This window comes from Embiotoca jacksoni, unplaced genomic scaffold, assembly GCF_022577435.1.
Source record: "Embiotoca jacksoni isolate LCO1_2020_lvr unplaced genomic scaffold, fEmbJac1.0.p SCAF_17, whole genome shotgun sequence".
Classification (NCBI taxonomy): Eukaryota; Metazoa; Chordata; class Actinopteri; family Embiotocidae; genus Embiotoca; species Embiotoca jacksoni.
In genome coordinates this window covers 2,024,928-2,039,792 of record NW_027185307.1, presented here as the reverse complement: position 1 = coordinate 2,039,792, position 14,865 = coordinate 2,024,928, and the positions used below count along the sequence as shown (strand labels likewise).

At 44.5% G+C, this 14,865-nt stretch overlaps 1 protein-coding gene across 9 annotated transcripts in view; it reads right to left on the bottom strand.

Moving 5' to 3' along the window:
• The window catches only part of LOC138199288 (microtubule-associated protein 4), a 110,523-nt gene that overhangs the window by 86,176 nt on the left and 9,482 nt on the right, over positions 1-14,865 (bottom strand). The window lies entirely within an intron of this gene.

The window sequence follows — 14,865 nt, the reverse complement described above, 5'->3', positions numbered from 1 at the left end:
TTCTGCATGGTAGTAATCGACTGTCAATAACATACAACTGACAAATGGTTTCATGAAACTTCGCATGTGTTCAGATAAATAAACCCGCAGAAACTTTTAACCGCCACGAACGGCCTGTTTACTGATTCCTGGCTGCCAGTTCAGTTTAAAGCTATCAGATGGCGTGTTTACCAGGAAAACTGGAGAAACGGATACAGACCGAAGCTGGATTACAAAAATGAAGAGAAAAGAGAGATGAACAAGAGAGAAGGAGGAGTGGAAATGGAGAGATGGAAACAGGAAGTGAGGCAAAAGCACTTCATCCAAGACTCAATACAATACAATTTATTGCATCCTTACGTCCAGGAAGTCTTAAATCTGAATATAAATAAATAAAGACCAGAGGCCCTGAATCCAAAGAGCCTGACCTCTGACCTCTGACCTCCTCGGAGGGCATCGAGACAAAAAAAAAAAAGGCTTCTCTAATAACTGATTACCTAAATGTCGTACCGATGTCTACCACAGGGAGGCGGTGTTTCAGCTGGGATTACTTTGAATGAAAAGAACGGACACACACACAGATACAGTCCCCAGCTGACCAATGGCCAGCAGGGGAATCTGCAGAGTCATGTTGTGTCATCCACTATAAAGCCAGATTATGTTCGGTGCCAGCAGCAGCAGCGTTTCTCTGCCGCTCAGACTCGCTCTGCGTTTTTCCGTCTCATCTCCATCTTCTGTTTCTGTTACCTTCATCTAACATGTCATCAAACAGCAGGTCAGAGTTCAGGGTGTGAGAGTAAAGACAGGATCCTCTCTACCTGGCTGCTGTGCGACCACACATGAACATCAGTGGATCACAGCTGCAGACCAAAGTGAACGCATATTAAAAATATTAAATCAAAACAGAAGAGCAACAGACCCGTCAAACCGAGGCGGTCGTAGCAAAAACACGACTCTGCAGCTCCACCTGCTGGATCATCTGTTCACCTGCGACACGCACCACAGGTTCATCTTCACGGCCAACAGTTCTTTTGATGAAGTTAATGTGTCCTGGAGCTGTTTGCTACAGAAACACAACAAACTACTCTAAAGAAATATCTTCAGTGATCGGACGGATCTGTACGGTGGCCCTCAGGGTCAAACGCAAAAACATTTTCACAAACTGTGTTTTTCTGATATGTTTTTGCATTTGACCTTCAGGGCCGCCGTAGATTTGGGCTCTAGCAGTCTAATCTGCTGTACATGGTTTCCCATCCACCCAATATGGTAACACAAATACACAATCACAGAAAGGACAAATCTTAATGCTGCAGCACAAAATGTGCTTCAACACATCAGTCAGAGATCCACCCAGTCCGAAAACTGAACCTACGATCACAACAAAGGCTACAAACACGACGTGTGAGGAACAATATGTGGTTTCAGAAGCAGGAATGTAAACCGTTGCTCATTGCTGTGTATCAGCAGCAGACAACGAGCCCTCGCTGCAGAGACCAGGGTGTGTCACAGGAAGACTGCTGCCTCCACCACAAAGCCATGCTGGTCACAAACACTGCCCCACTTTCCATATTTAACCCCACATCATGTGTGAGTGTTCGGTGCGCAGCACGTCATCGGTGCCAGCTGCACAGTTAGCCGGCCGCTCCGCTCCTCGCCGGGACTGTGATTTATCTTTAGGATGAGCATTGTACGAGTCTTTAACTGCTTCTATTTCTGCAGCTGGTGCCCACGTGACCGCAGCAGCAGAACCTTTTCATTAGCCTGGGTCCTTCACTGGGACGGATTTGGAGCCGCCTGCGGGGTTTTTTTGGACCCCAGCGAGGTGCCGTACTTGCAGCTGAGCTCCTGTTCTGCACCTCCTGCTGCTCCCGGTGTTGGTGTGGCCACTCGGAAATAATCTGGATTCAACAAAGGAAGGAAATCCACAGAAAGGGCAGCGTCTATTGTGTTGTCTGCTGACAAATATGTGTGGATTACTCATGAACGTGTGTGTGTGTGTGTGTGTGTGTGTGTGTGTGTGTGTTGACATGTGTCCTCCAGCTGCCAAAAAAGCAGAGGTGAAGGTTAAGCTCCTTCTTAATCTGCTTCCACACACCACTGTTGTATGTAAACAATAATGCACCATGACACACACACACACACACACACACACACACACACACACACACACACACACACACACACACACACACACACACACACGGAGGAGGATGAAGCAGCAAAAGAAAGTAACCTGACAGATTGGAGGTCAGGAGAGACCCGGAGAGACCAGGAGAGACCAGGAGAGACCCGGAGAGACCAGGGGAGACCCGGAGAGACCAGGAGAGACCAGGAGAGACCCGGAGAGACCAGGAGAGACCAGGAGAGACCCGGAGAGACCTGGAGAGACCAGGAAAGACCCGGAGAGACCCAGACGGAGCTGGACGGACCTGGAGAGACCCGGACAGACCCGGATGGACTCCAGCATCTATGAGTCTCTACAGCATAAAACCGGTGTGGACAATGGATGGATAGAGTACGAGGATTATGACTTCAATTTAATTTTCTTTACATCCGTATTTGTTGCATGATTATATAAAACAACTATCACAAATCCATCATGTTTCTACATATAAACGACAGTATAGCGTCTTGTTTATGTCCCATTCATCTTTTTCTACAGTAAAACCACCTTGTTTTCTTAGAATGAAACCACCAATGTAGCTCTACATTTATTAGAATATTACATGAAATGTCTTCAGTGACAGAAGACAGAAGTGTCAATTTTACAGATGCAGAGCAAAGATGAGTGAACGAGCGACCAGGAGAAGATTTGAAAATCCACAAGCGACTGAAGGAGACACGAGTAGAGGAGTGAGTGATGGATGAGGATTTCCATCAGCCGAACCTGTCGTGGTTCACAGATGTCATGAGTTACATAACATGGGACTTCTAATCCAAAAAAATAATAATCACCCTGTTCCTTTAAAATATGACAACAGGATGTAATGTCATGTTGGATTAATCCCCCGGGGGCCCGGGGCCTCGGAGCCTGGTCAGCATCTCACCGACACTTCAGCAGAGTGGATCCTTCCTGCAGCCAGCAGGTCCCGCCTGCTTCCTGCTGCCGCCGCCTTTCATTAGAGAAATAACCTCTTTTTATGACGAGAGACTCAGTGACCTGATCTGATCCTTGTTAAACAATAACAGTCTGGAAGGTGCTGGGTTAATGATAAGATGTTGATTCTTTGTGAATCATTAACCGTCATGTCTCAGGTCAGATCTGAAAACTCAAAAGGAAACTGTTTGATTCCCGCACCAGAGACATGCGAGTTGCCAGTGGATCTAGACTGCTTTAAACTGAGTCCCTGAGCAAGGCACTGCAGCCACGACCGCGCCGGGCGACTACAATTATCTCAGAGAAGACAAATGGCTCTTCTAGTGGTGTAACACGGCTAAAGAAATAAAAAGCTGCTTCCCTGAATGACTGAGTGGGAGGGTTTGAGGTTGGAGTGCAGGTGGAGCTGTTCACCGTCCAAGGACGACATGGCTGTAAAACTCCTGCAGGGCGGTTTAACAGTTCGACGCTCACACTATGCGGCCCGATGATTATGTGAAGTCACGTGGACGAAGCATCTGGTGAAGTAGATGAAGTCACACACTGGACCATGGAGGAGTCCACAGAAGAGAAGATGATACCGAGCTGCAAGCAACAACTGTATACGACTGAAATATAAAATATGTTTAATCAGGTAAATGTCCAAAAACTTTTAATGCAAAAATGCCAAAACTTTTTCTCACAGTTTCAAAAATATGACTATTTAGTGATTTTTTTTTTACGATAAATAAAAAATCAAGCTAACACGGAAAAGTCCAAAACTGCAGTTCCTCAAATGACCACTTGAGGCAGGCTCTAGAGGAAGTCAATCCCTTGTCACCCTCATGTTACAAAGCACGGCTTCACAGCAGAAATAAACACGTGAACAGCCTGGTACAAAAACGGGTTTTGGTCTCGAGACCTCATTTCCTCATTCAGGATAAATGTGAGGACGGAGGAGAGATTTTTATATTTTGTTTATTACCACAGACTGACAGAGACTCCAGAGCTTCATTCAGCCACCTCAGCTCCACCTAAACACCATGTCTTTGTCCATTTCTGGATGAGTCCTCGTAAGACCGAATCACTCACTGCTACCTGCAGCCAGAGTTTCAACACCTTCACCTGCAGGGGGCGTCATGGAGGCTACACCCACTTTCTATTTACAGTCTATTGTTTCAGTCAGACAAGACCTGCTCTACAGTTTCACCATTTGTGATGGACGTTTCACTGCTTTCTGACATTATATACAATATTATTTTAAATATATCTGTTTGGTTGTTTTAATATTACGACACTATTATTAATACCACTTTATTCAGACGGAAGATACATTTTATAAGAGCTGGATTCACTGGTTTCATTTGTGTCTGAAGCAGCAGCGATTTGGACCAATCAGCATCCTGGATGCAACTGTGGGCGTGGTTTGATAACCTTGAGAAACAGATGATCTGATTGGTTCATGACTGATAAACAGACAGACGGTTCATCCAATCACCTGCCAAGACGTTTAAAAAAAATACCCGCACTTTTCCAAACAGTGTGCAAAGGCTGACTTCTCAGATGATTCTGTGACACAAACATCTGCGACGTCATTTTAAAATGATAACGTCTCTGAGCAGGGTGATTCAGAACTAAACGAGGAAGTCAGGACGACAAAAACAAGATCCAAAGAGCAATAAACCGGAATTACCCTTTAACAAAGACTGCTGTTCAAAGCAATGATCACACTGCTGAAGTCTCCACAGCTCAAACTAAGCACAGGCTAATGTATTCCAGTCACTACCTGTAGGCTCCTGCAGGGGGCGATACTGTGTTCCTACAGCAGACAGGAGACGTATGCATGAAATGATCTGTAACACACACATTACTAATTCTTTTGAAAAGAAAGTGTGAAGGATTAAATCAGAGAAAAACCTGAATATGCAGCAGACAGATGTCTTTTAGAAAGAGTTTTAAATATCATCTTTCACTGCTTATTATGAGATATGAAAAAAAAAAAGCCAAACAAAGCTCTCCATGTAGACAAAAGTGCACAGATGGCCTGAGTGTGGTGAAACATGAGGAGTGAGCCGAGACGTTGCCACACCTCTGATGTCACTTTCTAAGTGAGGTGGGACACTTCCTCTACGTGCTCAGTTTACCATGCCCGTGTGTGTGTGTGTGTGTGTGTGTGTGTGTGTGTGTGTGTACGACATACAGAGAGCTGGCTTGTGCTGCTGCTTGAATGAGTTTCGGGCTCGGTGCTTGTTGCTTTTCCTCCAAATGTTCACTTTGCAGCTGATTGATGTTTGTGAAACCGCTGATTAATAATCATCATCATCATATTTACTAATAACTGCATAATCTGGATTAATATTCATCATTATGCAAGAGATTAGTGTCCACTTGATAATTCCTCCCCAGCCCTGTGAACAGTCCCTTCATTAATGTACTTCCTGTTTGTATCTGAACTCAAATCTTTAAACTTTAGTTCTTCTATTTTCTTTTTCCCTGCAGCAACACGTCTTTTTGTGTCATCTGATATACAGAGACAGCTGACTTTTAGCGCACACACACACACACACACACACACACACACACACACACACACACACACACACACACACACACACATGGATTAAATTACAAACAGGAGCTTTTTAAAACTTGGATGGACCGGTGCACTCAGTCTGACCCCACAGAGTATTTACAACTTTTTCTTTGACATTAAAAGAAACAATCTGAAGTCTTTATTTATTGTAGTGCATTGAATCAAATGCACAACTTAAGAATCAAATGAAACTAAACTGCAGTATAAAGTGCAGTTTTAAATGTATAGTTGCCACCGTGCAACTCAAGACTACTGTATGTCTAAGACATCATTTACTGTATATAAATACAGCAGAAAGTACTTGGATACTTTACTTAAAGGTGATACATAAATCCTGTAAAATGCTGAGTCATCAGAGAAATAACACAGACGGTATTCAGCGACAGTGTTGTTTGTGATGTCACAAATTCAGTCCAACCTCTTTTCCCAAAGAAAACACAGAGTGGTTATTCTGTCGTGGAGCTCCAAGACCAAAGAAACCCTGTTGGTCTAAATGTGCACCACTCAGAAAGTCAGCCAATCAGAAGAGGGAGTCATTGATATAAATGTGACACAGACACAAAAGACAACTTTTAGATGTAAAACTAAACTGAGATGGTTTTTGATGCTTAAAACCACCAAAATATCTTCTTATGGATATTATGGATGAGACGAGTACTCGGCTGAAACGAGTATCCGGTACGAATAATGTACTTTTAGCGAGTATCATCCGAGTAGATGATACTCAGATGAGTATACTTCGAGGAAAAGAGCTTCACACACAGTAGGACGATCCTTCTGTCAGTTTACATGAAAGCAGAAACAAGTCGGGAGGCGACAGACTCTGAAATCTGATACCTGTTCACAGCCAGTGAATCACTGCAGGGGAATCCTCCATCCTGCCGTATCATAAAGAACGACTTAGCAGGCATTCCTGAGCAAACTGCAGGAGTTATGAGACCACGCACACTAAGTACACAATAAATGTCAGAGCAGGGAGGAGAACCAACGCTGTCAAAAAAAAAAATTTAAATAAAGCTTTTTAATGTGGTTAATGGTGAGATATGGAGACGTTCTCTGGTGATATTAATGTACGTTTTAGTTTTAGTCGGAGGTGTCCCAGTGACCAGCTGCTGTCACACTAATCTGACAGAGATGCTATCGCTCACATTCCTCACAGGCCAGTCAGGCTGTTTCACCAAAGTCAAACAACCACAGCACTTTGTCAGGACACACGCACACACACACACACACACACACACACACACACACACACACACACACACACACACACACACACACACACACACACACACACACACACGCACGCACACAGAGAAAACATAATGCCCTCTTCAGATGGAGAAACTACTGGTGTAAAAAATAAATCCGTCTCTGCTGCAGCCTGACTGGCACGGCTTGATCTGCAGATATTTAATTGAAATCATCAGTGTCCCGGTGAAGTGCGATCACACCTCAGTCTTTGGCACATTCACAGCTTGTATTTACAAAATAAAAGAAACTGGAACTGTCTTGAAGGAAGAGAAGAGCGTTTCTTAATATTGTGTAACACTGCAGGTACGAGTGTGATTTACTGGGTGGATGTTAACGTTTCTAATTCATTAAGTTTCATATCATAGTTATATGCTAAATAATATGCTTCATAGACAAGAGTTTTACTTTGAAACGTAATATTTATATAAAGTAAATGTTCAGATGTCACTATAAGTTATCACATTCAATGAGACTACACCTTTAATTATGGATTGTTGTAGAAGCGTGTTCTCAGACACACCCAAGCTCTCTCACACACACACACACACACACACACACACACACACACACACACACACAGATAACATCTGACACCTCTGCGCATCTTACAGTCACCAAGGAAACATTCACACTTCTCTCATTTCACTTTTCAACTCTCCGGGTAAATAACATACACCACACACACACACACACACACACACACACACACACACACACACACACACACACACACCGTTGTTTATGTAAGAAGCTGGCGGTATGTCTGCCATCAGGCTCTGCAACTACGACGAGTCCTGATGACGGAGACACAGAAAGACAGAGACGGTCCCACAGGACTCCAGTTAGTAATTCAATACAGGGAGTGGCCGACAGCCCGGGGGAGGTAGGTGTACATGTAGTGTGTGTGTGTGTGTGTGTGTGTGTGTGTGTCTCAGAGAGACAGACAGGCTGTGAGCTGTAATTAGTCTCAGGAGGTGTACAGGTCCACCTCTGTGATGCTTCATTACTTACAGTGATGGGTCCTGGAGACGTGTGTGTGTGTGTGTGTGTGTGTGTGTGTGTGTGTGTGTGTGTGTGTGTGTGTGTGTGTATTACTGATGTTACAGGGACATTAGTCTGGTTACAGAATCATAATGTTGGGATGAGTCAAAGACCAAGTCCCCATAATGTCCATGATTCCATCCCATGACAGGGAGGCTTATGTTACATCTCCAGGAAGTGAGTGTAGTGAATGTGATGTCCTCTGAAGTGATGTAAACACAACTGTGTGTGTCGCTGCATGCAAATATCTGCAGACAGGTGTAGTTGCAGGACTAACAAACTACTGTCCCTTCTCTGTTACAGGATCTCAAGTATTTTACTTTCATTTTGGATGTATGACACTAAATCTGATTTCAGTGCCTGAGTCCTCAGAAACATTTTGCTCCACATATTGATTTCCAATATCCAGCAACCTGCATGCATTTACAGAATCACACCGTATTCCTGATTAGTGGAACAGTATCCCGCACTAAATATCAGACAATATGCAGACGACACGATAAAATATGGTCACACATGCAATCAAACATCTGTCAAGTGCAAATAAACATTTCATCGGTCGCACTGTTCTGCCTGAACCTCAGCAGATCCACCGATACACTGTTCATAAATCTGCCTTTAAACAAATATAAACACATGTTCTGACCTCCCATGAGTGCAGCATTATTTAAGTGAATCTCCAGTTCAGAGTTTTACTGCAGGAAGTCCGTCTGTGGAGAACGGGACACAGAGAGAGAGAGAGAGAGAGAGAGCTGAGGACGAGTCTGAAGCCGTGACGGGACGAGACGAGCGTGAAACACACGTGTTGATAACTGGAAGATAGAGACTGAAGGTTTATCAGCAGTTGTGTTGAAGATCAGGACTTTTAGAGCCCACGAGTGTTGAAGCTGCAGTGTGCAGACCAACGGCTCTACGGCTGGCGCTGTGCAAACCAGCAGGGAGGGAGCAGCGGTGTGGCTGCTGTCAGGGTGGAGGTGGAGGTGGAGGTGTTAGCACTGAATGTAACTGTACGTGGACATGAAGTCAAACATCACGCAGTCCTTTCATGCTTATGCAGCGAACCAGAGTTCCTACATTTTTCTGATTCTGGTGACAGAAATGAGCTGCAGTTATTTCCAAGGAGCAGTGAAGGTGTCGACCAGCTGACACTGTTTGAACGCACAATCATTCATATGTGCTCCAGACACTTACAGGAGGCAGTGGCTCAGACGGTAGAGTGGGTTGAACACTAATCAGAAGGTTGGTGGTTCGATCTCCAGCTCCTCCTGTCCACATGCCTAAGTTTCCTTGAGCAAGACACTGAACCCTAAGTTGCTCCTGATGGTGAACCATCGGTGTGTGAGCGTTCTCCTGATGGTGTACCATCGGTGTGTGAGTGTTCTCCTGATGGTGAACCATCGGTGTGTGAGTGTTCTCCTAATGGTGTACCATCGGTGTGTGAGCGTTCTCCTGATGGTGAACCATCGGTGTGTGAGTGTTCTCCTGATGGTGAACCATCGGTGTGTGAATGTTCTCCTGATGGTGAACCATCGGTGTGAATGTTCTCCTGATGGTGTACCATCGGTGTGTGAGTGTTCTCCTGATGGTGAACCATCGGTGTGTGAATGTTCTCCTGATGGTGAACCATCGGTGTGAATGTTCTCCTGATGGTGTACCATCGGTGTGTGAGTGTTCTCCTGATGGTGAACCATCGGTGTGTGAGCGTTCTCCTGATGGTGAACCATCGGTGTGTGAATGTTCTCCTGATGGCAGCACCTTGCATGGCGATCTGTCTCATTAGTGTGTGAATGGATGAATGGAAAACCATGTTAAAGAGCTTTGAGACCAAAAGGTGATAAAACTATACAAGTACAGAACATTTACATTACACGTGTTTGGGAACTGACAAAACAGGTCAGCTTGAAATGACAATTAAGAGACGAAATTAACACAGAGGTCCAGGATGGGACAACAACAACATGCAGAGCCTTCAGTACTCATGGGAAACCTGTTGCTGCTCATTTAGACATACATCAAATCCCTAAAATAAATCCTGACTGTTCCCATTTGGTCTGAAAAGCTCCAGCTGGAAGAAGTGTGTTGGAGAGAGAAGCTCACACAGTAACAGGATAAAGGTCAAACAGCGTGTTATCTGTAAGGTCACCGTTCATAAAGTCCCTCTGAGGACATATTGGGTGTCTCCTATTTAAACACTGGGAGAAAAAATGGTGTAAAATCAGCTGTGTGGCATTCGTCTACACTAACAGGTCGTTAACAGTGACAGCAGGGTATGTTATTGCTTTGCAGCTCCTCACCTACGACACAGCGCTGTCTGTGTGTGTGTGGTGTGTGTAGTGTGTTTTGTGTGTGTGGTGTGTGTTTTGTGTGTGTTTTGTGTGTGTGTGTGTGTGTGTATGTGTGTGTGTGTGTGTGTGTGTGTGTGTGTGTGGTATGTGTGTGTGTGTGTTGTCATGAATACTAAGAGGGGGGGAAGATAAATAATGCAGAGGCGGTGGGAGTCTGTGACGGGTTTCCTGTGTAACTGGAAGGAGCAGTGACAGTTTCTGCTGAGAGAAGTGACGTAGAACCATTACGGCCTCCAACAGCAGGGGAGGGGAGTAGAGGGGAGTAGAGGGGAGGGGAGTAGAGGGGAGTAGAGGAGAGGAGAGGAGAGGGGAGGGGAGGGGAGGGGAGGGGCTGAGGATGAGAATAACTGAGCAAAGAAAAGTGATAAACGGGGATGAATGGATGCACATTTCCAACAGAAGTAGTGTTTAATGGTTGCTGGGAACTATTGGAGCCCTTCAGACGCCGTCACCTGTGATGGTTCATGTCACAGCTTCACCTGGCAGAGTTCCACACGAGACCTTTTTGACAGCTGTCGCCGTCTTTGCATGTTTCTGCTGGTAGTAACGTGTCCGTCTTCTTCAGTAACACATTACGACCATGCGCCGGTAAAAACAGGGGAAGTAATATCTTTTTAAGACAAGATATTGGTGGCATAAAATATTAGACTTTTATATGACTGTTTGAAATTGCTGACACATCCCGACTACCTGAGTTGGCCTCAAGTATTTTTGTGCAACAAGTTTTAAAAGCCAAATTAAGGCTTATTAGTGTCTGTTGTTACATGTGAGTCAAGTTTAGAATGAACTTTGTGATTAAATCTGACTTTACAGCAGGTCTGTGGTCGGTCGGTCTTGTGGTTGGTTGGTTGGTTGATTAGTTATTTGGTTGGTTGATGAGTTAATTGGTTGGTTGGTTGGTTAGTTGACTAGTTCATTAGTTGGTTGATTAGTTAATTGGTTGGTTGGTTAGTTGATGAGTTAATTGGTTGGTTAGTTGATGAATTAATTGGTTGGTTGGTTGGTTGATGAGTTAATTGGTTGGTTAATTAGTTGATTAGTTAGTTAATTGGTTGATTAGTTAATTGGTTGGTTGGTCACCGTCACTGGTTTCATGCTATTTTGCTGATCATGGTAATGTACCAAGAAATGTTGCAAAGTCAGAAGATGCTAAAATAATCATGAATAAAAATTATTCAAGATTCCTAATATTAGAAAATAATCATGCCTTATAAGAGAGGATCGATGAACACTAATTTCCTGTCTGTAAAGTATTTATTTCCTGTTTTTAGTGCAATCTGTTCAATATTTATTTATTATTCACATTGGAGCTGTCGCATACATTTGTATTTTAGTGCAGGTTTATTTTGTGAAGGAACTATATCAATTCATATTTTACTGTTTGTTCTGTCAACAGTCTCCATAAACTGAAGTGAATGCATGCAGACACTCATCTGACACTGAGAGGGCAGAAACACAGAAATGACTAAAGACAGACGTATAAGAAGAAAAGGGAGAGAGCTATTACAGAAAAGAGATGACTGAGTTTAAATAACGCTGACATCACAGTAATGTTGCAGATGTTACAGATGTTGCAGACTTACACCGACATGTATCTACACGTCTGATCTGCTCCAAACAGCCAAGTCTTTGATGTCGGGCTACTCACACAGCTAATGTTAATATGTGCTCTGTGTGTGTGTGTGTGTGTGTGTGTGTGTGTGTGTGTGTGTGTGTGTGTGTGTGTGTGTGTGTGTGTGTGTGTCCTGCTGCTCACATCCACACAACTGCCTTCATGGAGCTCTCAGTTTGAGGGCCAAGTGGGAGGGCTAGTGTTTGGTGTGTGTGTGTGTGTGTGTGTGTGTGTGTGTGTGTGTCCTCAACCCTTAATATAATTACACAGGAAGCTCAGGACATGTTTTTATTTTAATTGAGCACTTACTGCAGCCCATTAAAGTGAATTTTAAGAGAGACAGACAGACAGACAGACAGGGAAGGAGGGAGGGAGACAGACAGACAGGTGTCCCCACCCTGCAGCATGTCTTCCTGCCTCTCTCCCTCCTTTTAGAAAGCTCACACAGCAGCAGCGACTGAAAGAGTTCCCTGTATGCACCCCCTCCCCCATCCATCCATACACACACACACACACACCATTTCTTTGCCCTATTGTTACAATGCAATGCCTTACACATCGCAAAGGAATGCTAAGCAGCGCGGACACACACACACACACACACACACACACACACACACACACACACACACACACACACACACACACACACACAGGTCAAACTCTAATCCCAGAACAAACACTGTCACACAGGTGGTGGACACGCACTCATCCTCGGACATGTCGCAGCGTGTTCAGCAGCGTGGTCAGTAGCGTGTTCAGTAGTGTGTTCAGCAGCGTGTTCAGCAGCGTGTTCAGTAGCGTGTTCAGCAGCGTGGTCAGTAGTGTGTTCAGCAGCGTGTTCAGCAGCGTGTTCAGCAGCGTGTTCAGCAGCGTGTTCAGCAGCGTGTTCAGTAGCGTGTTCAGTAGCGTGTTCAGCAGCGTGGTCAGTAGTGTGTTCAGCAGCGTGTTCAGCAGCGTGGTCAGTAGTGTGTTCAGCAGCGTGTTCAGCAGCGTGGTCAGTAGTGTGTTCAGCAGCGTGTTCAGTAGCGTGTTCAGCAGCGTGTTCAGTAGCGTGTTCAGCAGCGTGGTCAGCAGCGTGTTCAGCAGCGTGTTCAGTAGCGTGTTCAGCAGCGTGGTCAGCAGCGTGTTCAGCAGCGTGGTCAGCAGCGTGTTCAGCAGCGTGTTCAGCAGCGTGTTCAGCAGCGTGGTCAGCAGCGTGTTCAGCAGCGTGTTCAGTAGCGTGTTCAGCAGCGTGGTCAGCAGCGTGTTCAGCAGCGTGGTCAGCAGCGTGTTCAGCAGCGTGGTCAGCAGCGTGTTCAGTAGCGTGGTCAGCAGCGTGGTCAGCAGCGTGTTCAGCAGCGTGTTCAGTAGCGTGTTCAGCAGCGTGGTCAGCAGCGTGTTCAGCAGCGTGGTCAGCAGCGTGTTCAGCAGCGTGTTCAGCAGCGTGTTCAGCAGCGTGGTCAGCAGCGTGTTCAGCAGCGTGTTCAGTAGCGTGTTCAGCAGCGTGGTCAGCAGCGTGGTCAGCAGCGTGTTCAGCAGCGTGTTCAGCAGCGTGTTCAGCAGCGTGTTCAGTAGAACATGACTGAGTAGAGATGTGGAGTAAATCAGACTGTGAAGTTTCACATCTTTATTTAACATCTTTGTTCTCTGTAATCTCTGTGAGCTTTTGTTTGTTGATTGACAGGATGTCAGCAAATGGATCTGAATGAAGTCATGACGTCCACTCCCGTCTGTCTCCACGTCTCCACTAACGGTGACCCCTCATAGATTCACCTCTTCTGCCGAGTCATGATATTCAGCCTCCAAATGTGCAGAGCTTCGTGGGTTTGAGCCTGCAGGGTTTTTCTAAAGAACTACGATGCCTATAAACACAATGTTGAGAGAGACTCTGTTCCCAAGCTGTGTTTATTCATTTAGCCTTCTTACAAATGTCCTCGAGTTGTTCTCTTTTTTACCGTAAACACTCAGTTCCTTTGGGGAATCTTGTGAACGCACAAATAAATGTTTTACCAAATACAAGTTTTATCAATTTCAACAATATTTGCAGGAGCTTGCAATTTTGCAAAATTTCTCTGCAGTTGAGTTTCTGCTGAAGGAATCAGCACAAAGTAAACCTTCGCAAATTAATCGCATCATCGACAAAAATATCTCCTCGTACAGTCGTACAGTCAGCCCGGCTCTTCAAGCGCTCCTCTCATCATCACAGCAAACTGCATGCTGGAGAACCAAGCAGGAAGTGACGGGGTTTGTGGGAAATGTGGGAATTAGGATGGAGGAGATGCAATGATACACAAAGGACTGGTGTTCATACAGCCTCACACATCTCACTTTGTTTTTGTGCAACCACAGTGTGTTGAATCAATATCATTTAAAAAGTATTATCTAAAAAAAATAAAAAGCATCACTTGCTTTTGTAGAAAAAACTAAATCACAAAAGTTTGCAAAATGCATGATAATTTTTGAGAAAATCAACAATAAAAAAAACCTCTGCAAAATCCTGAAGGGACAAAATACTGAGGTCTTTTACAATTCACGAGGAAGAGGCGATAAGATTCAATCCTGACACCAAAACATACGTTTTGAAAGTTTGCTTACACATATATGTCGATTTAATTTCAAATGAAGAAATGAGGGTTCCTGAGTGCAGATAGATTTACAGGAGTATAAAATAACGTGCAGAAAGTGCCAGGCTCTAAATACCTTGTGAAACTGGAAGTGTGTCTGAGGGCAGTGACGCGTCACTTCCTGTTTCTGTCACACTTCTTTTTTTAAAACTAAAACATTCAAAACAACATGTTTTTATTTGAGGAGGTAAAAGGCGAAGAGGAACTGGACGAGAGCCCGGCAGCATGTCGGCTGAGTCACACCGAGATGAGGCGCGTCTGATGGTACGGTTTACAAAATCATGTTTATCATTTATAATGTGGTAAAAAGAATAATATTGTGATAATATACTGACAGTATGACATCATTCTAAAGTGAA